At 54.5% G+C, this 23330-nt stretch overlaps 1 protein-coding gene across 3 annotated transcripts in view; it reads right to left on the minus strand.

Annotated features, from left to right (window-relative positions):
- LOC123350668 (epididymal sperm-binding protein 1-like) overlaps positions 1-23330 on the minus strand; it is a 105245-nt gene that overhangs the window by 70281 nt on the left and 11634 nt on the right. For 2 of the 3 annotated variants that reach the window (XM_044989343.1, XM_044989339.1), the window contains one exon: positions 23006-23217. The exons of the other annotated variant lie outside the window; for it this stretch is intronic. The gene's annotated coding sequence lies outside the window, so the exon portion shown is untranslated. Of the gene's footprint in view, positions 1-23005; positions 23218-23330 lie in introns of those variants that run through there. 3 annotated transcript variants of the gene reach the window in all.

Genomic DNA, 23330 nt, shown 5'->3' on the forward strand with positions numbered 1-23330 from the left:
CACTCTGTAGTAATCACATCCATGACTTGGAGAGCGTTTCAGAAGCAATCCTGTCTGGCCATAACCATTGCCGAAGGAGAGCTGCCATGTAAGCATGTGTCTCCAGAGGGGGGCCAAGTTAGCAGCCCCATGCAATAATGGCTCAGCTAAATCGCACTGGGCATCATTAAAAGAGTGCATTGCGCTGTGCATTGCAGTGTGCGGAGAGCTTCCTCGGGGCATTGGGTCTGATCGCTACAGCAACGAGGGATCACGCAACTGCTAAACGAACCTTTAATGAAACCCATGGGGATGTGCCAACTTTCCCAATGTTTCTGTAAGTGGCAGTCGTTTTAATTGGCATAGAGCAGAGAGACATGATGCCACATTCATTTCCCATCTATCAGCCCTTCATGCAAATAGCAACTTCAGTGCCATATCTTTCCCGATGTGGGGTACCCAGAACAGGACACAATACTCCAGTTGAGGCCTTAACAAAGTAGAGCGGAAGAATTACTCAAACAGGTTTTCAAAGCCTCACAGAGACAGAAATCCTTACTGGCTCTTCTTATTGCCCTGGTATCTGACTGCTCAAAATTAGCTGCCACTATCCACCCCCCACCCCCATATCTTTCCCTATGTGGGGTACCCAGAACAGGACACGATACTCCAGTTGAGGCCTTAACAAAGTAGAGCGGAAGAATTACTTCTCGCGTCTTGCTTACAACACTACTCCTAATACATCCCAGAGTGATGTTTGCTTTTTTGACAACAGTGTGACATTGTTGACTCATATTTCGTTTGTGGTCCGTTCTAACCCCCAGATCCCTTTCCGCAGTACTCCTGCCTAGGCCGTCCTTTCCCATTCTGTATGTGTGCAACTGATTGGTTCTTCCTAAGTGGAGTACTATGCATTTGTCTCTGAGGGACAGATTTCATCTGTAATCACTTTCTTACTGTATTAGGTTTAGACTTGCGTGTTTTATTTTATTTTACTTGATAATTCACTTTGTTCTCTCTGTTACTACTTGGAACCACTTAATCCTACTTTTTGTATTCAATAAAATCACTTTTTACTTACTAATTAACTCAGAGTATGTATTAATACCTGGCGGGGGGGGGGGGGAAGAGACCAGCTGTGTATTTCTCTCTATCAGTGTGATAGAGGGCAAACAATTTATGAGTTTACCCTGTATAAGCTTTATACAGCGTAAAACAGATTTATTTGGGGTTTGCACCACATTGGGGGCAGGACATCTGAGTGTTAGAGAGAGGGACACTTCTTAAGCTGTTTTCAGTTAAGCCTGCAGCTGTTGGGGGATGTGGTTCAGACCTGGGTCTGGGTTTGCAGCAGGCTAGCGTGTCTGGCTCAAACGAGGCAGGGTTCTGGAGTCCCCAGCTGCCAGGGAAAATGGGTTAGAAGCAGTGATGAGCTGCCAAAATATTAACAACCGGTTCCCTCCTCCTCACCCCACGAGGGGGTCGTGCCCCCCCTACCCCTGGGACTCCTGCCCCATCCAACCGCCCACATTCCTTGACACCCCACCCCCAGGACCCCTGCCCCATCCACCCCTCTTCCCTGTCCCCTAACTGCCTCCTGCCGCCTCATCCAACCCCGCCTCTTATTCCTGATGGCCCCCCGGGACCCCTGCCCCATCCAACCACCCCTTCTCTCTGTCCCAACTGCCCCTAGAACTCCTGCCCTTGACTGCCTCCCACCGCCCCATCCAATCCCTGGTCCTTCCTGACTGCCTCCCCCAGGACCCTTGCCCCTATTCAGTTCTCCTGTTCTCTGCCCTCTGACCGCTCCGAGTCTCGACTCTAATCCACCCCCCACCCTCTATCCAATACCCCCTCCCTGTTCTCTGCCCCCCTTACTGCGCTGCCTGGAGATGGGGGCCATGCCGCCTGGAGTCGGGGCCGAGAGCCGTAGGCTCCAGGCCGGAGTTCGGGCCCGGGCCGGAGCTGCTGGCCAGCCCAGAGCCAGGGGCCGGAGCCACTGGCCGTCCCGGAGTTGGGGGCCAGCCCGAAGTTGGGGCCGGGGGCCGGCTTGGAGCCACTGGCCAGGCCGGAGTCAGGGGCTGGGGGCTGGCCCGGGGCCGGAGGCTGGCTCAGGGCCGCGTCCACCAGGCCGGCAGAAGTCAGGGCTGGGGCCACCCGGAGATACACGGCGCCTGGAGCCCTCCTCGGGCCCCCCGCCCCAGCTCACCTGCAGGAAGCTGCTGCTTCCTTCTCAGCCCTCCCAGGCTTCCCACGCTAACAGCTGATTCGCGAGAAGCTGGGAGGAGGATCCTTCAGGGGAGGAGGCAGAGGCAGAGCTGGAACCAGGTGAGCTGGGGCCGGGGGCAGGGCAGGGAGCTGCTGGAGCTTTTGTTACATTTAAAAGCCCTTTACAACTGGTTCTAAAAGGGTTTCTAAATTTAACAACCGGTTCCCGCGAACTGGTGGGAACCAGCTTCAGCTCACCACTGGAGACAACGCATCCTACAGACTGCTCTTTGCAACCATCGTGTGTAAGGTCCAGGCCTCATTGCAGGAATTTTGCCATTGGCTTCAGTGGGGCCAGGATTCCTCACCCTCTGCCCCTCGCAAGCCTTCTAGCTCCAGACTAGTAACTGCAGGAGGCCTTGCTTTTCAAAAGGCCACCAATTTTGAAGGCCCAACTTGAGACCCTTGGGGCCTGATTTTCACAGCAGCTGCAGATCAAGCTGGGGTCAGTGACTCTCAGCACCTCTAATAACCAGGCTCTAGGGGCCAGATTTGCAGCTCTTCACTGTGTTTGTGCCTGAGATCGTGAGTACAAAAATTATGGGCCCCAGTCAATTTCACTTGGGCATGCCCGTCCCTGATGGTGCCTGCAAATCAGGTGCTGGCAGAGAAAGTGCACCCACAGGAACCCCAAGGCCTGGTCAAACCTGGCCCCTGGGCTCTCAAGTTGGGCTCCCAGAAGTCATGGCCACTCTTGGCTCCTGATACTTGCACAGACAGTGTTGCTTGCAGGATGGCACATGGATTAGGGAAGAGAGCCCACATCTTGAGATCCCAGTACTGGTTTTCCCAGGTCTCATGCTGCACAGATCTTTGCTTTTATCTCCATCTGACATGCTTTCAGAGCTGACAAGCTGGCGTTTAATACATCAAGACACACGGCGCCATCCTTCGCCCTGCTACATGCCCCGTGCCAGCCCTCAAGAGGCCAGCACAGCAGCTTTAGAGCTTTGCTTATTTAGAAGGACCCCCCCGCCCCAAAAATGCCCCCCCACAGCACACGGTGTCTGCACTGCTCTGGATTGCTTCTAGTAGAAACAGTTCTGTTCACTGGCAGTTCTGGGAGGAAAAAGATTAATTTGGGGTCAAACTGAAAATGAATTTTTCCAAAATTTTTGGCTAATTGGAAAAAAACAAAACCGTTTCAGGCGAAGGAACCTTTTTGCTCCCCCTGCACTGGAATGTTTGGTTCAGTTTTGAGCATTTTTTAACATTTTAAATTTTTTTTCTAAATAATACGAAAGGAAATTTTTAAATGAAAAGTTCCAAGAAAAATATGGAAATGTTTTGATTTTTTTCCCCAGAATTTTTCCTTTGTTTTTGTTTCGACGCGAAGGACTTAACAAAAGCAACACCAATTCGCAAAATGTTTGTGTCACCAAAAAGATGTCCCCTGGCTGTAGTCCCTGTATCTCTCCTACCCACTGCTGCTCCCCACCCATACCCAGAGTAGTATCCCTCCTTTATACGCACCTGCCTCCCACGTTATCATCTGATTTAGCCAGGTGCCTTTTCGGCTCTCACTCCCCCCCGCCATCCAATCCCTCACCTTCTACATTGTGAGGATTCTCTGCACCTTCAAGTCTTTAAACCACAAGTTGAGGACTTCAGTAGCTCAGACATAGGTCAGGGGTTGTTACAGGAGTGGGTGGGTGAGATTCTGTGGCCTGCATTGTGCAGGAGATCAGACTAGAAGATCATAATGGTCCATTCTGACCTTAAACTCTATGAGTCTATCCTCTGGTGAGTCTCTTCCCTGAGACAGGAGATGGCCTCGTGCTGGACTCAATTCCCTTCTCAGACCAGCTAACCCCTGCCCAGCAGGCTGAGATCAGAGAGGTGCTGCATTCACACCAGCAGCTGTTCTCCAACCAGCCTGGGCTCACTAACCTGGCTGTCCACCAGGTGGAGACAGGAACCCACCCTCCTGTCAGATGATCCCATTCAGAGTCAGGGGGAAAACAGCCCAGGACCTGGAGAGAGAGATCGGGGACATGCTGGCTTTAGGGGTGATCCAGCTGTCCACGGGTGAGGCCCAGGGGCTGGTCCCCAAGAAGGACGGGTTGATCCGGTTCTGTGTGGACTATCAGAAGCTCAGTGCCATCACCATGTCCAATGCCTACCCTATGCCTAGGACTGACGAGATCCTAGACAAGCTGGGGAGGGGGGCTCGTTACCTCACTACCATGGATCTCACCAAGGGCTACTGGCAAGTGCCTTTGGATCCAGAGGCCAGGCTGAAATCTGCTTTTATCACTGCTCTGGGGCTCTATGATTTCCTGGTCCTACCTTTTGGCCTCAAGGGGGCACCTGCCACCTTCCAGCACTGGGTGGACAAGTTACTGAGGTGGATGGAGGACTTTGTTCTAGAGTACATTGACGATGTCTGGGTCTTTAGCCAGACCTGGGAAAAACATGTGTCCCAGGTGAAGAGCGTGCTGGGTTGTCTCCAGGATGCAGGACTGACGATAAAAAGTAGGAAAATGCAAAGTAGGGATGGCAGAGGTGTTGTACCTGGGCCACAAGGTGGAGAGTGGCTGCCTAAAGCCAGAGCCGGCCAACATGGAGGCAATCAGAAATTGGCCCACTTCCCAAACTGAAAAAACAGGTCCTGGCTTTCCTTGGGATGGCAGGGCACTACTAGGGGTTTGTGCCTCACTTTAGCTATGTGTCACCTCCCATCACTGAGCTATGCGGGAAGGGTAAGCCAGACAAGCTGGTCTGGACTGGGCAGTGGTTCTCCTGATCCCAAAGGACCAAGCCCCAGATCAATATACAAGTTAGATCTTACCCACAAATCACGCTGTTGCCAGTCCTTTAGAATCTAAAATTTAATGGTTTATTCATAAAAAGAAAGAAATATAGATGAGAGCTAAAATCGGTTAAATGGAATCAATGACATACAGTAATGGCAAAGCTCTTGGTTCAGGCTTGTAGCAGTGATGGAATAAACTGCAGGTTCAAAACAAGTCTCTGGAGTACTCCCCCGCTGGGATGGGTCATTCAGTCCTTTGTTCAGAGCTTCTGTTTGTAGCAAAATCCCTCCAGAGGCAAGAAGCAGGATTGAAGAACAGATGGAGGGGTTTTCAGGGCCTTTTATATTCTCTGCCCACGGAAGGGCCCCTCTTTGTTCTGACTGTGGAAAATCACAGCAGCAAGATGGCGCTTGGAGTCACATGGGCAAGTCCATGCATGACTCAGTTCTTTACAGGCCGACACCATTGTTTACATGTTAGTTTGATCGTTCCCAGGAAAGCTCAGATGTGGATTGGCATCTCCCAAAGTCCATTGTCAGTTAAGTGTTTCTTGATTGGGCACTTACTGAAAATAGTCTTTTCTCAAGAAACTGACCAAATGCTTCACTGAGGCTACTTAGAATCAAAACCATATTGAGATACAAGTACATAGCCAATATTTATAACTTCAACTACAAAAATGATACACACATACAGACAGCATAATCATACCCAGCAAATCATAACCTTTCCATAGACACCTCACACTACAACCTTTGTACAATATTTGCTGCAAATATATAACTGTGGTTGCAACAATGATCTATATGGTGTGACAAAGTTCTGAGCCTGTATTGTTGGGTCCCGCGCTTCTGAGCGGATTCAGTGGCCTCAGAAACTCGATAAGACCCCGATGTGACCTCCCTTTCTCAGTTTAGCAGTAAGAATCACAGCCTATTGAGTTATTTTCATCACCAGCTAGTATGGGAGATGGGAAGGGGGATTACCCCACAGTCTCTGTTCCGTAGAGCTCAGTGGGCACAGTTTGGCCTCCCGCCTGAACCGAGTCCTGCTTCCCCTCTCAGGAGGATTGCTGTAGAGTATGGGGGAGAGCCGAACCCAGGCCCACCCTCTACTCCAGGTTCCAGTCCAGGGTAGAAGCTGTTGGTGGCTTTTTCTTCACCACTGATGCTGCTTTGATTCCCTGGGCCACTTCCCCATGGTCCCCTTTTCCCAGCTTCACCTTGACCTCAAGGTTCAGCAACGCTTCCTCCCCTCCAGCTCCTTTCACCTGGGCTCTCCCGAGAGAGCTGGAAAGGAGAGCTTTTAAGCAGTATGAGTGGGACCTTCACTGGTTCCAGCTGTCTCCATTAGCCTAATGGCCTTAACTGACCCTTTGCCAGTTAATTGGGGTCAAGTGTCTTGATTGGCCTGGAGTAGCCTTTGTTTGGCTATCCGGGGAACAGGGACCTGCTCATTCTGAGGCTGATCTACCTGCCTTCTACTCTTTTGAGGCCATCCTGCTGGCTGGTTGCTCCCCTGGCTGCTGCTCTGGGGAGGACCCTGCTGGTGGAACCCTCAGAGTTTAGTGCGAGGCCCCACTTTTCCCATCATTTTGGGGGCCTCCCCTGGTTGGGTTGCTGCTGAAGAGGCTGTTACTGCTGCTGGAGCTGAGGAGGGAATGGAGGAGGCCCTGCGTTGTGGAGGGGGTTTGTAACATCCTTCCTTCTGTGGTGGTAGGTGCTATAGTAGTGGGGAGCTGGGGGAGTGGTGTGGAGCCCTTCCCCTGGTCAGTCCACTCCCCTACTGCCACCACCACCCCCTCCACCTTCCCAATTACCCTCTGGCTCTGCTCTCCACTCCCCGGCCCAGCAGTTTGCTCTGTCCTTTTCCCCATCTTGGGACAGGAGCAGCAGCAAGCAGGCGCTTGTTTTTTGGGCGCCCGTGGGTGCGCATTTCCTCTTCCCTCCCTTGAACTTGCCCTCCCTCCCCTGCTGCATTCGGCTGGTGGGCTCCCTTTCCCCTCTGCCCTGTCCTTCCAGCTGCTTGCCCCCTTTCCCTTTGCTGCCTGCCCCACCCTCCCCCTTCTAGCCACCCAGTTTGCTCCGTTTTGCCCTGCCCTGCTCTTTGAGGGGCTTCTTTCTGTGTAGGCCCTCGGTTAGTTTGTTTGCCCCGCCCTTGTCCCATGGTGCAGGTGTTGACGCCAGCCCCATTTCCCTTTATTCGGTTTGGTTGGTTTTGAGCCCACCCTGTTTGTTTTGCTCCTTGCCTGTGGCATATTCATTCCTCCCACCCTTCATTCCAGTCCCTTGCTGTCTCACCCCCCTGCCCTCCCCCGGCTTGCCCTCTTCGCCTGCGTGCCCACCTTCCATTTTTGGTGCTTGAGATTCCCCTCCCCTCGTTAGTTGTTCCCTTCGCTGAGGCACACTCCTCCCTTCCTTTCCTTAGTGCGGCCGGGGGAGCCGTTTTTTTCATCCTGTGCCAGGAGTTGTGTTCCTTGTTTTCCTGTGTCTCTGTCTGTTGGCGCCTTCCTGCCTTGCTTTCAGCCTAGCAGAGGGGTGTGGTAGCTGTTCACCCCCTTCCCTTTGTTTCCTGCCCTAAGTGGCTCTCCCTATCCCTCCCTTACTGTGGTGGGTGATTCGGGGGGTGGGACTTCCCTGGATGCCCCTGCAGTTCCCCTGTAGTCTCCCTTCCCTTGCGATGGCTGCCTCAACCGCTGCTGCTGGGTTGACTGCCATTGCTGCCACTGAGGCACTGGCAGTGGCGACCAGGGCCAGATTAACCTTTTGTGGGTCTGGCGCCAAACATATTTGTGGGCCCCCATGGAGGCAATGGAGCATGGCATGGGGAGGTTAGTCCCCGGAGCGAAGGGCCAGCCAGAGGCAACAGGGCATGGCTAGCAGGGGAAGCCTCGCTCTGCCCAGTGCGAGGGCATTATTTACAAACTGGCAGTAGCCAGACACACAGTGGCCTGCCTGGCCCTGTGCTGCCAGCACGCCCCAGGCCCTTCCCCTCAGGGGCAGGCCCATGCCACATCACACAGCCTCCCCTGTCCAACACCCCCCAACTCCCTATGGCCAGAGGCCCCCCGGACCCACTATTCCCAGCATCCCCCCAGACCCACCCACAAATGCACAGCACCCAGCACCCCACCACCTCTACCCACAGCCCCACCACAACTGCCCAGAACCCCTCACAGAACTCCCACTCCCTAGTGCCCCAACACACACAGATCTTCCCTGCCCCCTCACAGCCCAGCACCCCCCAGACTCCCCGGAGACTCCTTCCCCCAAGCCCTGCCTCCCAGCCGCACTCACTGGCTCTGCTGGGAGGTGACTGTTTCTGCCGGGCTGAGCCGGCAGTGCAGCCATGGCTGGTCCCAGGGCCAGGAATCACTCCAGTCCCTCAGGAGTGGTGCGATCAGCCAGGCCCACACCTGCCCTGGCCGGGGTCCCTTCAGACACACTTGCCTGGAGGGGCCCAATCAAGCCCTTCACACTGTTGCCCCCCACGCACACCTGGCTGAGACTGGCCAGGCTTCTCAGCTCCGGGGAGACAGGTGGAGCCCCACAGGTGGTGGGAAGTAGAGACTGCCTGGAGCCGGAGGTGCACTGGGGGCCGGCCAGGAAGCAGAGAGAAGCCGGAGGGTGAGGCCAGGAGGTGGAGAGGAGCCCTCGGCCGGCTGGCAGGCAGGCCGAGAGGAGCAAGTGCTGGGCGGAGGTAGGGCCGGTGCAAGGAAGTTTCGCGCCCTAGGCGAAACTTCCACCTTGCGCCCCCCAGCCCTGCAGCAGCTCCCTGCCCCCCTCCACCCTGAGGTGCCCCCCGCCCCCACGGCAGCACTCCTCCCCCCGCGGCAGCTCCCCACCCCCTGGCCCAGGGAGCCCTGCGGTACCTCCCCACCCCAGCTCACCTCTGCTCCGCGTCCTCCCTGAGCACGCTGTCCTGCTCTAATTCTCCTCCCAGGCTTGCGGTGCCAAACAGCTGATTGGCGCCACAAGCCTGGGAGGTGGGAGAAGCGAAGCAGCGACTGTGCAGTGGAACCCCTGGGCTGCCAGCTGCCGGCAGCAGTGCGCTGACCCAGGGAAACCCCTGGGCTGCCGCCGGCAGCTCAGACTCCCTCTCCCTCAGCAGCCGCTGAAACGCTTAAAAAAAATTTGGGGGGCACCGCTTTTTGGCGCCCCCAAATCTTGGCGCCCTAGTCAACCGCCTAGTCTGCCTAAATGGTAGCACCGGCCCTGGGCGGAGGTGAGCCAGCAGGGTCTCGGGGCACAGTGCAAGCGGAGCAGGCCAGGGCCCCTTCTGAGCATGGGCCCAGCTCCATGGAGCCACTGGAGCCATTGTAAGCCTGTCATTGATGGCGGTGGACACAGATAGGGACTCCTTAGTCTCTGCTGCTGCTGCTACAACCTCTGCCATCCCCGCTTCTGAGACCGCTCCCTTGGCCGGGGGATGAAGAAAGGCAAGGGCCCCGCCTGGAAGGCGAAACCTCAGCGGACGGCGGTTTTTGTTTTTCCCTCTCCTGGCCCATCCGGAGCTGTAGTTCTCCCTCCGCCGCAATCCCCTGTGCTGGGGTCAAGCTGCAGGGCCGGTACGGGGACCCAACTTGGGGACGGTCAGGAGTCTCTGCCCCCTGCCCCCAGGTACCGCGAGACAAGCGGCGCTATTTCTTACTGGATACCCATGGTTCCAGAAAGAGGGTGCAGCTCGCTCTCCAGCACTGGGGGGACTTTCATCTTGCTCTCCGGGCCGTGAGGGCCATTTTAGGGGAGGGCAAAGGGACTGGGAGGCAGGACACTGCCCTACCAGCAGACCCGCTACTTCCGTGACTCCCTGATGGCTTTCGGGGTTGGTCACCGTTTGCTGCAGGGACCAACAGGGATTGCTAGCGTGCCTGCCCATGAGAATCTTCCCCAGCCCTCCTTATGCCGATGACCATCTTTGCCACTTTGAACACCCGGGCTGTGGGGTGGGTCTCCACAGGTGTCAGGTGCTCTCCTTCCTTTGGGAAGGGGGGTACTTGGTAATTTTCCTGCAAGAGACCCACATGGATCTGGCCGCCGAAGCTAGCTGGCAGCTGGAGTGGGGGGGACAGGGTGTATTACAGCCACCTTTTGGCTTGTCAGACTGGGGTGGCGACCCTGTTCTCCCCCGACCTACAGCCCGAGGTGCTGGGGACAGCCGAAGTCGTGCCTGGCCACCTGCTGCACCTCCGGGCCCGGGTGAAGGGGCTGATATTGAACATAGTCAACATCTATGCCCCGACATCGGGCCCGGAGTGGGTGTGTTTTTTTCCAGCAGGCATCCGCCTTCCTCGGCTCTTTAGATCCTCATGAGTGTCTGGCCCTGGACAGGGATTTTAACGCTCCCCTCGAGGAGCGGGACCGCATGGGGACTGAGCAGTGCCAAGCTGCCGCGGACGTCCTCTAGGAGATTATAGATCATCACTCCCTGGTGGACGTCTGGCGCGATTACCACCCGGATGATGACTCCACCTTTATGTACATCCGGGAGGAGGTTGATCTGTCATGCCACTACTGGTTGGATCGCATTTACTTATCTAGTCACCATCTTTCATGGGCCCACTCCTCCAGCGTCTAGCCGGCCCCATTCTCGGACCACCATCTGGTGGCCATGAAGGCCTCTCTTATACTAGAGAGGCCAGGGCCGGCCTATTGGCACTTTAATAACAGCTTGCTGGAGGATGTGGGCTTCGAGGTGTCCTTCTGGGAGTTCTGGCTGACCTGGTGGGGGCAGCGGCGCATATTTTCCTTGGTGCAATGGTGGTGGGATGTGGGGAAGAGTCGTGCCTGGCTCTTCTGCTGTATCTACACCTGGGGGGCCAGCCAGCGGAGGGATGTGGCAATAGAGCAGTTGGAACGGGAGGTCTTAGAGCTGGAGAGACGTCTGGCCACCAGCCCTGGGGATCCATCCCTCTGTGGAGCGTGCCAGGAGAAGCAGGAGGAGCTTCGGGCTCTTGATGATCTCCAGGCCCGGGGTGCCTTTGTTTGAGAAAGAGGAGGGGGTGAAAAAGCATGTCCTCTGCCTTGTCGTGGAGGATGGCACCCCCCTCACGGATCTGGTGGAGATGCATGAGAGGGCCAGGGCCTTCTACGCTGGCCTTTTCTCCCTGGATCTGACTGAAGCTGATGCCTGTGGGGTGCTTTGGGATGAACTCCCAGCGGTCAGCGTGGGCGACCAGGACTGGCTAGAGCTGCCTCTCACTCTGGCTGAGTCCCTGGAAGCCCTCCGTCTCATGCCCACTAATAGGTGGGCATGAGACGAGCTGACCATGGAGTTCTACCGCATATTCTGGGACGTCTCCAGCCCGGACCTTACCATCATCTGGGCCGAGTCCTTGGGAAGCGGGGTCCTCCCTCTGACATACAGGTGAGCCGTGCTTGCCTTGCTTTCAAAGAAGGGGGATCCCTGTGACCTTCAGAATTGGCGTCCCGTCTTGCTCCTCAGCGCGGACTATAAGGTCATAGCGAAGACCATCTCGCTGCGGCTGGGGTCCGTGCTGGTGGACGTGGTCCATTCTGACCACACCTACACTGTCCCAGGCCATACCATCTTCAACAATCTTTATTTGGTCCGGGATCAACTTGAGCTTGGGTATAGGGATGGTCTGTCGTTCGCCCTCCTTTCGCTGTATCAGGAGAAGGCGTTTGACTGGATGGACCACGGGTATCTCCTGGGCACTCTGCAGGCATTCAGCTTCGGGCCCCGTTTCGTGGGTTTTCTGCAGGTGCTGTATGCCTCCGTGGAGTGCTTGGTCAGGCTCAACTGGACCCTGACCGAGCCGGTCAGCTTCGGGCAAGGAGTGTCAAGGCTGCCCGCTGTCAGGTCAGCTATATACTCTGGCCATTGAGCCCTTCCTTCCTCTCCTCTGGAAGAGGCTGATGGGGTTGGTGCTGCGTGAGCCAGGGATGCAGCTGGTCCTGTCAGCGTATGCCGATGCCATACTCCTCGTGGTGCAGGAGGGACCGGGTGTGGGTGGAGGCCTGCCAAGCTGTGTACTCGGCAGCCTCCTCCATCCGGGTCAACTGGGTCAAGAGCTCTGGCCTGATGGTCGGGGCTCGGTAGAAGGTGAGCTCCCTCCCACCCATGCTTCAGGCCATTCGGTGGGGTGTAGGTCCACTGCTCAGTCTTGGCATTTATCTTTCTGCCACGCATCCTTCTCCGCCGGAGAACTGGCACGATTTGGAGGCCAGGGTGGTTGAGCGGCTATGGATACCATCCAGGCCTGGCCCCACTGAGCCCATGGGGAGGGTGCTGGCTCCTGCCAGGCCCAGCCCAGCTCTGGGGTGAGGGGCCCAGCCCCACGACCCCATGGGAGCAGTGCTGGCACCTAGCAGGGCTGGTTTGGGGTGGGTCTGTGCTTTACAAACCCGGTCTCTCCCCTGTGGCTGGGGTTGGGGGGCTGGGTCTGTGACCTTTACCCTGGGGAGGAGAGAGGGGGATGTGACAGCTGGAGGTGTGGTTGGCACATGGCACCCCATAGTGGAAAGCCAGCCAGTCCCGCTACAGCTTGGGGCTGGATCACAACTGGCCCCCTCTGCGAGCTGGGGTCAGAACCAGACCTCCCCAGTTCGCCAGCCGGGTGCCCCCATTTACCCCCAGGGAAATCAGTAACAGGGGAGTGACAAGAACACGACTCCACGTCCCTTTTGTTCTGGCTGCCGTCTCCTTTGCTGACTGCCCCAGGACTGTGACTAGCCACCCCGCACCTGCGTTACACAGATCAGCTTAGCCACAGGTGGGGCTGTGACCTGCATACTAGGGGCTGTGGTGCCCCCCATTTCTCCACCCCTCTGTGCCAGTATCCCCCATTCTCCTCCTGTGCAGGGGCTCTGTGCACTCCCCATTCCTCTCTTCCCCCCATCCCCTCATTTCCCTTCTCAGCCATGCCACGGTGACTGGTTGGGGAGTCTCTCTGCACAACGGATGCATTGGGACTTTGGAAGCTGTTATTACACAGGTGCTGTGCAGGCCAAAGCCCCTCTAGCCGAGTCTCCCCCATGAGCTGGGTCACGTCTCCACCATACCAGGGACAACAGGGGTCCCTGGGATTCAATGACCCTCGATTGAAGGGACAGTATCTGGGGATACTGGGTTTGCTGGAGTGGGGAGAAGAGCCGTCCGCCCCCGTCTGAAGGGAGGAGCCAGGGGGAGTAGCGGGATGTCACCAACACAAGGCAAAGAGAGGGGAGTAAAGCCAATGCTCCTAACAGGACTCATTGGGGAGACTCGCAAGAGCCGCGGGGAACAGGCAGCGCTGGGCAGGAGAGACCAAAGGCACGGCCCAGCCAGGGCACGGCAGGCCAGCTGGGCTAGAGAAGACCCCGTGTATCAGATCACAAGCTGTGCACAGTGGCAGGAGGGCCCCAGGTGGCTCCTGACAGCTCCAGCCCAGAGCAGGAAAGAAACTGAGGCAGGGGAACGCAGATCAGGTTGGGATCAGTGGGTAGGTCTGTGTCAGACGTCTGTGCAAAACGTCTGTGTGTCTGTGATGCAGCTCCCTGGTGGGCTGATACAGAGGGACCCCCAGGGGCTCCCACCTTTACGTAGAGCTCTCCAAGGGGTGTTTAAGCTACAGGGGAATCTGAGGGGTCACTCCTGGCTGCAGGGACTGGGCCCAAGAGGGGATGCTCGTCTGCCATATGCTGCCAGGCTAAGGGAGCGGAAGGCGCTCACCCTGGGCTGTGGGATGGCAGGGTGAGAAGCCAGGTCTCTGCTAAATCAACTTCACTCCATTCAGTTATTGTTTAACCCCGAGCCCAGCCCGAGTTCTGGGGAATGTTTGTAGAGACTGAGCAGCTGTCAGGGCGTTAGCACAGGTGGCAAATCCAGGGCACTCAGCTCAGCCCAGATTCTGGAGAATTCTAGCTGATTGCAGGACCTGCCCAGAGACAACAGAGAACTGGCTTTTGTCCAGTGAATGCCTGGGAAAATTGCAAGGGCTTTGCTGAGTAATTATTCCTGGTCCACCCTCACAACCCCCACCGGCCCTGCCAGCCAGAGACATGGACCCAGGCGTGGAGAATGGAGAGGAAGGGGCTGAACTGTTTATTTCCGTGATGGCCTGGGCCAAGCACCCTGACCGCAGGATGTGTTGTGTGTTGGAAGAGAGTTTGACCAGGTCTGAGTGGCCAGCCAGGGGCCAATCCCAGACACTGCCCTGCCAGGGGGCGCTTGGCATCTTGGCGAGGACTAGTGTGAGGAGAGCCAGCCAGCCAGCAAATGAGGGCCTTGGCTTTGGAAGGATCCTTAGCTGCTGGCTTCTGTCATAGGTTTATTCCCCACTTTGAACTTTTGAGCTTCCCACAGGTTTTTCATGGTCCCTGACAGGAAATTTGTTCCCGAATCTGTAAGAATGTCAGAGGGCCAACCTACCCTGGCAAAAATGTCAGTTAAGACCTGGCACATAGTTTTAGCCCTGGTGTTGCTTAGAGCTACTGCTTCCGGCCATCTGGTAGCAAAGTCCACAAAAGTCAGCATGTATTGTTTTCCTCTGGGGGTCTTCTTTGGGAAAGGACCCATAATATCTACAGCTACTCGCTGAAATGGGACCTCAATTATGGGGAGTGGCTGGAGAGGGGCCTTGACCTGGTCTTGGGGCTTTCCTACCTTTTGGCACACCTCACAAGACCGGACATAATTGGCAACGTCCTTGCCCACCCCATCCCAGTGGAAGGACTTCCCCAACCTGTCTTTGGTTCTGTTCACCCCAGAATGGCCACTGGGATGATCATGGGCTAAGCTTAAGAGCTTTTCCCGGTACTTAGTTGGAACTACCAACTGTTTTTGAGGATGCCAGCCTTCCTGGTGTCCACCAGAAAGAATCTCCTTATATAAAAGTCCTTGTTCTACAACAAACCGGGATCGGTTAGAAGAGCTGAGAGGCGGTGGGTTGCTCCGTGCCGCCGCCCAAGCTTTCTTAAGGCTGCCATCTGCTTCCTGCTCAGTCTGGAACTGTTCCCTTGAGGCTGGAGACACCAGTTCCTCCGTAGACTGTGGACTTGGGCTTGGTCCCTCTGGAAGCGATGTAGGTGATGAGGTTGTTTCCATTGACTGTGAACCGCTCTCCGCTGGTGCACTAGGTGATATTTCAGGCTCTGGTTGGGCCTCTTGGGTAGGGTCGTCTGCTGCTTCTGCCAGTTCAGGCCCGCTGGCGCCCTCTGGCGATGGGGTTGGAGACGGGTTTGCAAGCGCTGCCGTCAGTGCTGGTAATGGTTCTGCCGCTGGTTGCTCTTCCAGTTCTGGTTCTGGGACTGGATGCACTATGGCGGCTTCAGTTGTTAGCATGGGATCCGGTTCCATCACCTCTGTCTGGGTCTCTGGTAACACAGACGGGGCCCTGGTGGATGGCTCAGGAACAGGGATGGGAGTGGAAGCTTGTTTGGCCTGGCTGCGGGTAACCAATCCCCCTTCTTGGCCAGCTTCACATGGTTGGCCAAGTCGTCCCCCCGTAGCATGGGGATGGGATAATTGTCATAGACAGCAAAAGTCCATCTTCCTGACCAGCCCTTGTACTGGACAGGCAATTCAGCTGTAGGTAAGGTTACAGATTTTGATATGAATGGAGAAATTGTGATTTGGACCTCTGGGTTGATGAGTTTTGGGTCCACTAAGGACTGGTGGATAACTGACACGTGTGCGCCGGTGTCTCTCCACGCGGTAACCTTCTTCCCGCCCACTCTCAAGGTTTCCCTGCGCTCCGGGAGTATTTGAGAGATATCTGGGCATGGGAATCCTTGGCGTGATGATGGTGTAATGGACTGTACTCGATTGGGGTTCTTGGGGCAGTTGGCCTTTATATGTCCCAGTTCATTACATTTAAAACATCGCCCAGCTGATGGGTGACTGGGCCGAGGTGGGTTGCTGGAGACTGGTGAGGTGGGACTGTAGGTAGTCTGAGGCTTTCCTTGGGTTGTAGCTGGGGTCTTGGGTGGCCCCCGGGTATAGGGTTTATTGTCAGCATGCCCCTTGTTATATTCACTCCCCTTGATAGTAGCTTTTTTCTTTTCTGCTATTTCCACCCATCTGCCTCCAATCTCACCTGCCTCTGTTACATCTTTGGGCTTCCCATCTAGGATGTTCTGTTCTATTTCCTCAGGAACACCATCTAAGAACTGTTCCATTTGCATCAGGTGGGCCAGGTCTTCTAGAGATTGAATCTTTAGTCCTGACATCCAGGCATCCCAATTCTTTCTAATGTAGTAGGCGTGTCTGGGGAATGACACATCTGGTTTCCACTTTAGGGCTCTGAACTGCCGACAGGCATGCTCAGATGTTAGCCCCATTCTGATTCTGGCCTTTGTTTGAAACAGTTTATAATCGTTCATGTTTTCCTTAGGCATTTCAGCTGCCACCTATGCTAAGGGTCCACTGAGCTGTGGCCTCAGCTCTATCATGTACTGGTCTTCAGGGATGCTGTACCCATGGCAGGTCCTTTCAAAATGTTCTAAGAAGGCCTCAGTGTCATCACCTGCCTTGTAGGTGGGAAATTTCCTGGGATGGGAAACAGTACCTGGAGAAGGGTTGTTAGGGTTGGCTGGAACATTCTGCTTCGCCTTTTCTAATTCCAGCTCTTTGTCTTTTATCTCTAGTTGTCTCCTGTGTTCGGCCTCTTGCTTCTCCATCTCTCTCTTGTGGGCAGCTTCTTCCCTGGCCATTTCTGCTTTAATTAGTTCCATCTGTCTTTGATGTTCTTTGTCTTTTTCTGCTGCTTGCACCCTAGCCAGTTCGAGTTTGTCAACTGTTTCACTGTTACTCATGTTTGTGTGCCTTCTGGTGCTGGCCACACACCCCTGCAGACAGTGAATTGACTGTGTTGCTTTAGCTCAGGTTGTTTGGTTTACAGTTTGCTAACCTTTCTATTCCCAACTGAATAAAAAGAAAACAAAACTTTTCATTTGCAAATGTTGTTTTGCTGATGTTTGCTGGCTCACAAGAAACCAGAAAAACTGGTTTGTCCTGTCTCTCTCAAACTGCTAATGCTCTCTCAGTGGGAATCTCTTTCTAACAAAGCTTGTTAGAAAAACCTAATACCTCCAGCTTAGCCCAGCTGGAAAACTCCTTCTAACAATATCTTGTTAGAAAACTGAATACCTCTGCCCCCCCTCTTTCAGGCTGCTTCCCTGCTCTAGAAGGAGAGACAGCTCTCAATCGCTCTTGGTTCTTAAAATATCCCAACCACTGCCTACCATGTCATAGGTTTATTCCCCACTTTGAACTTTAGCGTCCACAAGATGGGGACCTGCATGGACTCCTCTAAACTTAAATCCTAGTTTAGATCTGGTAAAGCTGCCACCAGCTAGAAATTCCAGTGTCTAGCACACTCCCTGTTCCTCCAAACTTTCCCTGGGGAACACAGATCCCAACTTCCTTGGATCTTAACACAAAGGGAAATAATCCATTCCCCCCCACCTTCTTCCCCCTCCCCTAGTCCTTGGGAGAGATCACCTTGATTCAAACACCTTGAATCAAAACAAAGAGGGACTCACCTTCCCCTCTCCCTTCCCCTGAGATTCCAAACAAGGGAAGAAATCAATCAGGTTCTAAAAGAAAAGATCTTTTAATTAAAGAAAGAAAAGTAAAAATATCTCTGTAAAATCAGGATGGAAATGTTTACAGGGTATAACTTATGAAACTGGAGAGCTAGCATCAGGACAAATACACAACCAAAAAATAAAATAAAATAGGGTTTCAGCAAACACACATTTGCAAATACAGAAATTAATTAGAAGACTAATCTGCCTTTCTAATACTCACTATACTGAATAGAAGAGAATACTTCAGGAAACCTGGAGAGCCTGGAATTACATCTGGCCTCTCTTAGATCCAAAAAGAGAACAACCCCCAAACAAAGAACACAGGCAAAGACTTCCCTCCACAGAAATTTGAAATTATCTTGTCCCTTGATTGGTCCTCTGGTCAGGTGTCCGTCAGGTTACTGAGCTTGTTAACCCTTTACAGGTAAAAGAGACCTTAACCCTTAACTATCTGTTTATGACAGGGGCCCTGGGGCAGAGACAGACCCCTATTCCTGGGGCAGTTCTGCTCTGGGGGGCCAAACACCCCGAGATGGCCATGCTGGGGAGGCCGAAGTGGCGGGAGAGAAGCTGCATGGCCTGAATGTGGGCAGAGCTTGGTGGGATAGCTCAGTGGTTTGAGCATTGGCCTGCTAAACCCAGGGTTGTGAGTTCAATCACTGAGGGGGCCACTTAGGGATCTAGGGCAAAAATCTGTCTGGGGATTGGTCTCCCTTTGAGCAGGGGGTTGGACTAGATGACCTTCTGAGGTCCCTTCCAACCCTGATGCCCAATGAGAGGCACATCCTCCCTCCCCCACACTCACTGGAACCAGCCACCCAGAGGAAGGAGGTGTCCCCCACTCCTCAGTGGGGAAGCTGAGAAAAGACCCCAGCTCGAGCAAGGTCACAGGCAGGGTTTACTCCAAGAAACTGGTTAAAAGGTGGGGTGTAGCACCCAATCCGTGGGGCCCAAACCTGTCCCTTCCTGTCTGGTCTGTGGTCACCCACACAAGCTGTTTTCTGCAGGACTGCTCCCCTCCTCCCCCACTCCCTGTCCTCAGGCAGGCTGGGGTCCGGCCCAAAGGAGGAGGGGCTCGGCCCATGTGTGCCCCACAGAGGGGTCACTGAATGGGGACCCCTGCCAGCGGCTGCCCAGGAGAGCCAGGATGGGATGGCAGCCAGTGCCATGCGGTGCCCTCTGTTGGGCACTGCTGCTCCTCCCCAGTGCTCCTAACCAGCCAGAGCACAGGGCACCACATCTGTCACAGCCCACGAATCCCCTAGTGAGCCAGTGTGAGCCGGAATGAGGCATTTGGAAACAGAGCTTCCCTGGGCAGGTCACTCCCAGACTGGGGTACTCCCCAGGGTGGGACCGACACAGCGACGCTGCCTGAGTCTGCTGAGAGCCTGAGCCTGTCGCTGTGAGGGGGGAGCTGCCCCCTGCATTTAAGTGGGGCAGGAGCACTGTCTCCCAACCCACTGCTTGGGGGCGGGCTTCACCAGCCCCACCACCTACTGCCTGGGAGATGGGGATAGTACCGGGGTGACCCCTGCCACGCTGGAGGGGGGTCCCTGCTGCTGTCTCCTCCACCCCTCCTGGCTCAGCCCCATGGAGATTCCTTAAAGTAAATATTGAATGAAGCAGGAAGCAGCTGAGTGGTACCTGGTGCCACCTCCCCTGTGCTGGGCACGGGGTCAGCCGGAGTTGAAATGGCCCCGCCCCCAGTGCAGGGTCGGGGTGGGAAATGTGGCTATAAAGAGGGGCTGGGAGCTGAGAGACCATCACTGGGAATCCGTTGTGAGACTCTGTCAGTGAGTGACAGCACCTCCTGCTCCTGCCCCATGGAAACCCTGGTGAGTACCTGCTGCTCCATCTCATCCTGCTCCATAGAAATCCTGGGGAGCTCCCTACCCCTTCACCTCCTCCTGCCCCCTGGTAACTGGTGACTCCCTCCTGCCCCAGGGGGTCCCACTGCCCCCTCTCCTGTCGGGCCAGGAGATGTAGGTCAAGGGGCTCTGGGTCTGTGCCCCAGACTCAGGGATGCTGATGCTGTGGGGTGCTGTTCAGGTGCTGGGACACATGCCCAGGGCTGGACTCCTGCTGCTGCCCCTTCTCCTCTGCTTTGGGCCAGACACTGTCGGGAGTATCAACTCTGCCACACTCAAAGAGATCGTGGATCATGTGAATGAGTGAGTAACCGGCCTGGGGGAAAGGGGGAAGCATCTTGGTCCTGCTCCACACCACTAGCCATGAAGGGCACAGCAGAGACCCCTTGTGTCTGCTGGTATCAGAGGGTTACCTAGAGCTACTGCCTCAGAACCGGGGATGCAGGGGGAGATGCAGCCCAGAGCTGGGACGCGGTGATTCTGGGGGGGGGGGGTCATTGGGGAAATGGAGCCTGAGCTGAGAGGGGTGATTCTGAGGGGGGACAAGGAGTCCGAGCTGGAAGAGGTGATTCTGGGGGTACAGGGGGGAGATGGAGCCCAGAATTAGAAAGGTGATTCTGGGGGTGCAGATGGGAGATGGAGCCTTGAGCTGGGGGGGTGATTCTGGGGGTTCAGGGGGAGATGGAGCCCAGAGCTGGGAGGGATGTTTCTGGGGGTTCAGGGGGAGATGGGGGCCCAGAGCTGGGGAGGGGTGATTCTGGGGGTGCAAGGGGAGATGGAGCATGAGTTGAGACAGATTATTCTGGGGGACTGAAATGTTTCCATTTCAGCTTTAGCAGCTTGACTTTTATGTTTAATATAATATAATATAATATCAAAGTCTAGATATATTCTTGTATATTATAAGCAGTAATATAATATAACAAAAGTAAAAAATTAAGTCATAACTAAACATTTCAATCTAAACAAATTGTTCTGATAATTTTTTATCAGAAAATTACACAAAATAGATGTATTCCCTTGGAACCTGTAGATTTTTTTGAATCAGCCTTTTCCTAAGGAAAACTGTTCTGTCTGAAACATTTTGACCAGCGATAGTCATGTGCTTGCCATACACTCCCTCTGGAATAAATCAGGACCAGATAACTTGTACCCAAGAGTCTTAAAAGAACTGGCCGAGAGCTCTCTCAGCAATTGATGTAGATTTTTAACAAAACTTGGAACCCTGGGGAAGTTCCATAGGATGGGGGGAAAGTTAAGGTTGTGCCTGTATTTACAAAGAGTACTGGTAAATGGGACGGTCTGGGGAAGTGTAGGCTGGTACCTGACACCAATGCTGGGCACAATCTGTGCGTGCTTCTATTGTCCCCCCACCTCGATGTCAGGGTCGCCATTCCCTCCCCCACCCCCATGCCAGTGGCTGGGTGTGTCTCCCTATTTCCTCTGACATTGACCCTGGGCAGAATCATGGGAATGCTTCATACAGGGCACCAAGAATAAAGAATTAAAGGATGGAAAGGGAATTCGCACCAGCCAGCATTGCTTCATGGGAAACAAAGTCATTATCCTTCTGTGATGAGATTTGGTGTTTGGTTGATAACAGTAACTGTGCTGCTGGAGGATGATGGGCCAGGAGGTGACAAGAGGCTGGGATGGAAGCTGCCTTTGGAGAGACACAGCAGCTCTTACCTGGGAACGACAGAGGCCAGGTAGTCGACCTCACTACGTTGCTCAGAGGTGTGAAAAATCCACCCCCCCCCCGAGTGATATAGTTAAGCCGACCTATGTCCAGGTGTAGACTGTGAATTTGGTAGGGCCCTACTTATTGGATAAGTGCTCCCCAATATTATGAGGGTGAGGAAGTTAGATTTGCACATGGGAGGCTGAGCATTAGCATGACTATTCATGATAAAGCTCAGGCCCTATAATAGGGCAAACCACCATGAACCTGGCTTCGTGGGTCTGCTGTCTAGCGCACATCACAGCCCTTGTTACTGGCACACTCTAGGGCACCCACGTTTACCCTTCCGTGGGTTCAAAGCATATCCCGGTTCATTTAGCCCCCCCACACTTAACCAGTTCCTAGGCCTCAGGGTAGAACCTCATTAATTTAAGTACCCACCTTACTGAGTTCTTAGGGCTCAGGGCGTAATTTTCGGCAGGTTTGCGGGGCCTTTTACCAGTGAAATAGCCTTACACAGTAATATCCTAACCTTTATTTATGAACAGTTACCAAAACAGAATACACAGGGGAAGCAGACAATGCTCACCACTCCCAATAAGGCAGATGGATTTTCCTGGTGGCCAGTCAGTGTCAGATTTTCTGGACCCCTCCTCTTCCCCCCTGCCCGGCAGCACACTCACTCTGCACCACGGTCACTGCACATGCTCCTAGGGACTCTCAGGTCCAGAAAGCCCACTCGCCTCCCCTATGGTGGGTACCAGGTGGTGGTGGGGGTTGCCATCTTGTGTGGCCTCCCCTGCTGCTGCCCCTCACCCTAGCCTCACTGGGGATGGGACTGCCCCTTGCCCAGCTTTGGGCAGGAGTGGGGGCTGCAGGGGGAGGGGGTGGATCACAGGGTTAAACCTCACCGAAGCCCCAGCAGCTGCTCAGGTGAGTGAGGTCCACTCCAGATGTCCATCTCCTGGCCGGAACCCCTCCTCCAGGTGGGTGCCAGGGGACGGAGAAAGGGCTCCCAAGCACATGCATGCATCTTCTCCCCCTCTCCCCCTCCCCCAGTGCTCCAACAGGAACCGGACGCTGTTCTCTATAGCCTTAGGCAGAAGCAGCAGCAGGCAGCACAAGCAAGGGAGAGAGGCACTGGCTGTTTTTTTTTTTTCTGGCAGGGAAGCTCCGTGGCAGGGGGGACACTCTGAGGCATGGGCGGGGGGGGGAGGGGGCAGGGCCCGCTCCAGGCAGGGCCAGGGGAGAAACCCAGCTCCAAATATTGGTGGAGCACAGCCCTCAGCCTTGAATATTCCTGGTGCTCGAGCACCTTGAGCCCATATAACCTGCCGCCCTTGTGACCCACACCCACTGAGGCCAGCCGGGGATCTGACCCCTTGCCATTCGCAGGCACGGAAATGATCAGTTAAGGCACCTAAAGGCTCATGACAGGACCTGAGTGCTGCTGAAAACTCATATTGTGTGTTATTGTCACGTTAGAAATAAGAGCTTTGCCACTGATGTCAATGGATCAGGACTTCACCCAACCTCACGAAGAACACGGAGCCATTGCCACTGGGCATTTTGGGTCATTTCCCTCTAATGTGTCGACTGTGAACATAAAACTAGTCAGGCCAGGCCAGACCCAAGGTCTGTCTAGTTCAGTATCTCCGGCAATAGAAGCATGACAAGCTTCAGAGAAAGTACTGGAGAAATGTGGGATAATCTGTCTCCCAGGATGTTCTGTTCCTGACCACTAAGAGTGATCATCTTCAACCCTGAAGCATGAGGATTTATAACCCTTCCAATAAGCCATGTTTGTTGGGAAATGCCCAATATGCATCAGAAGCAAAAGCCATCGCGCTGTCATCCTCACCCCAGGGAAACAGACAAGTCATTTATTGCCTTCTACCCAGATGCAGAACTTGCAGATGCTGTGTTTCAGAAGATGCTTTATTTGAATTTACTAAAATCAGCTAGAGAAATGAGCACATTTGGATTTGGATTCAAGGGTGATTATGCCACCGGTATCTGTTGATCAGAAGCTATCTTTGTTGGGAGAGCAGAGGTGTCTAGAGCGGGGCTCATTCCTTTCATTTAATTTTGAATGTCATCGTTCTGTCTCCTCCCGGCTCTATGGCTGTCACCTGAAAAGGACAGAAGGACAGACCTTCAGAGCCACTTCATTAGCTGGGCAGCAGGACGGCAGAAAAGGATCTAGGGGTTAGGGTAGATCTCAAATTGAATATGAGTTGACATC

This window comes from Mauremys mutica, chromosome 15 (genome assembly GCF_020497125.1).
Source record: "Mauremys mutica isolate MM-2020 ecotype Southern chromosome 15, ASM2049712v1, whole genome shotgun sequence".
NCBI classification, from domain to species: domain Eukaryota; kingdom Metazoa; phylum Chordata; order Testudines; family Geoemydidae; genus Mauremys; species Mauremys mutica.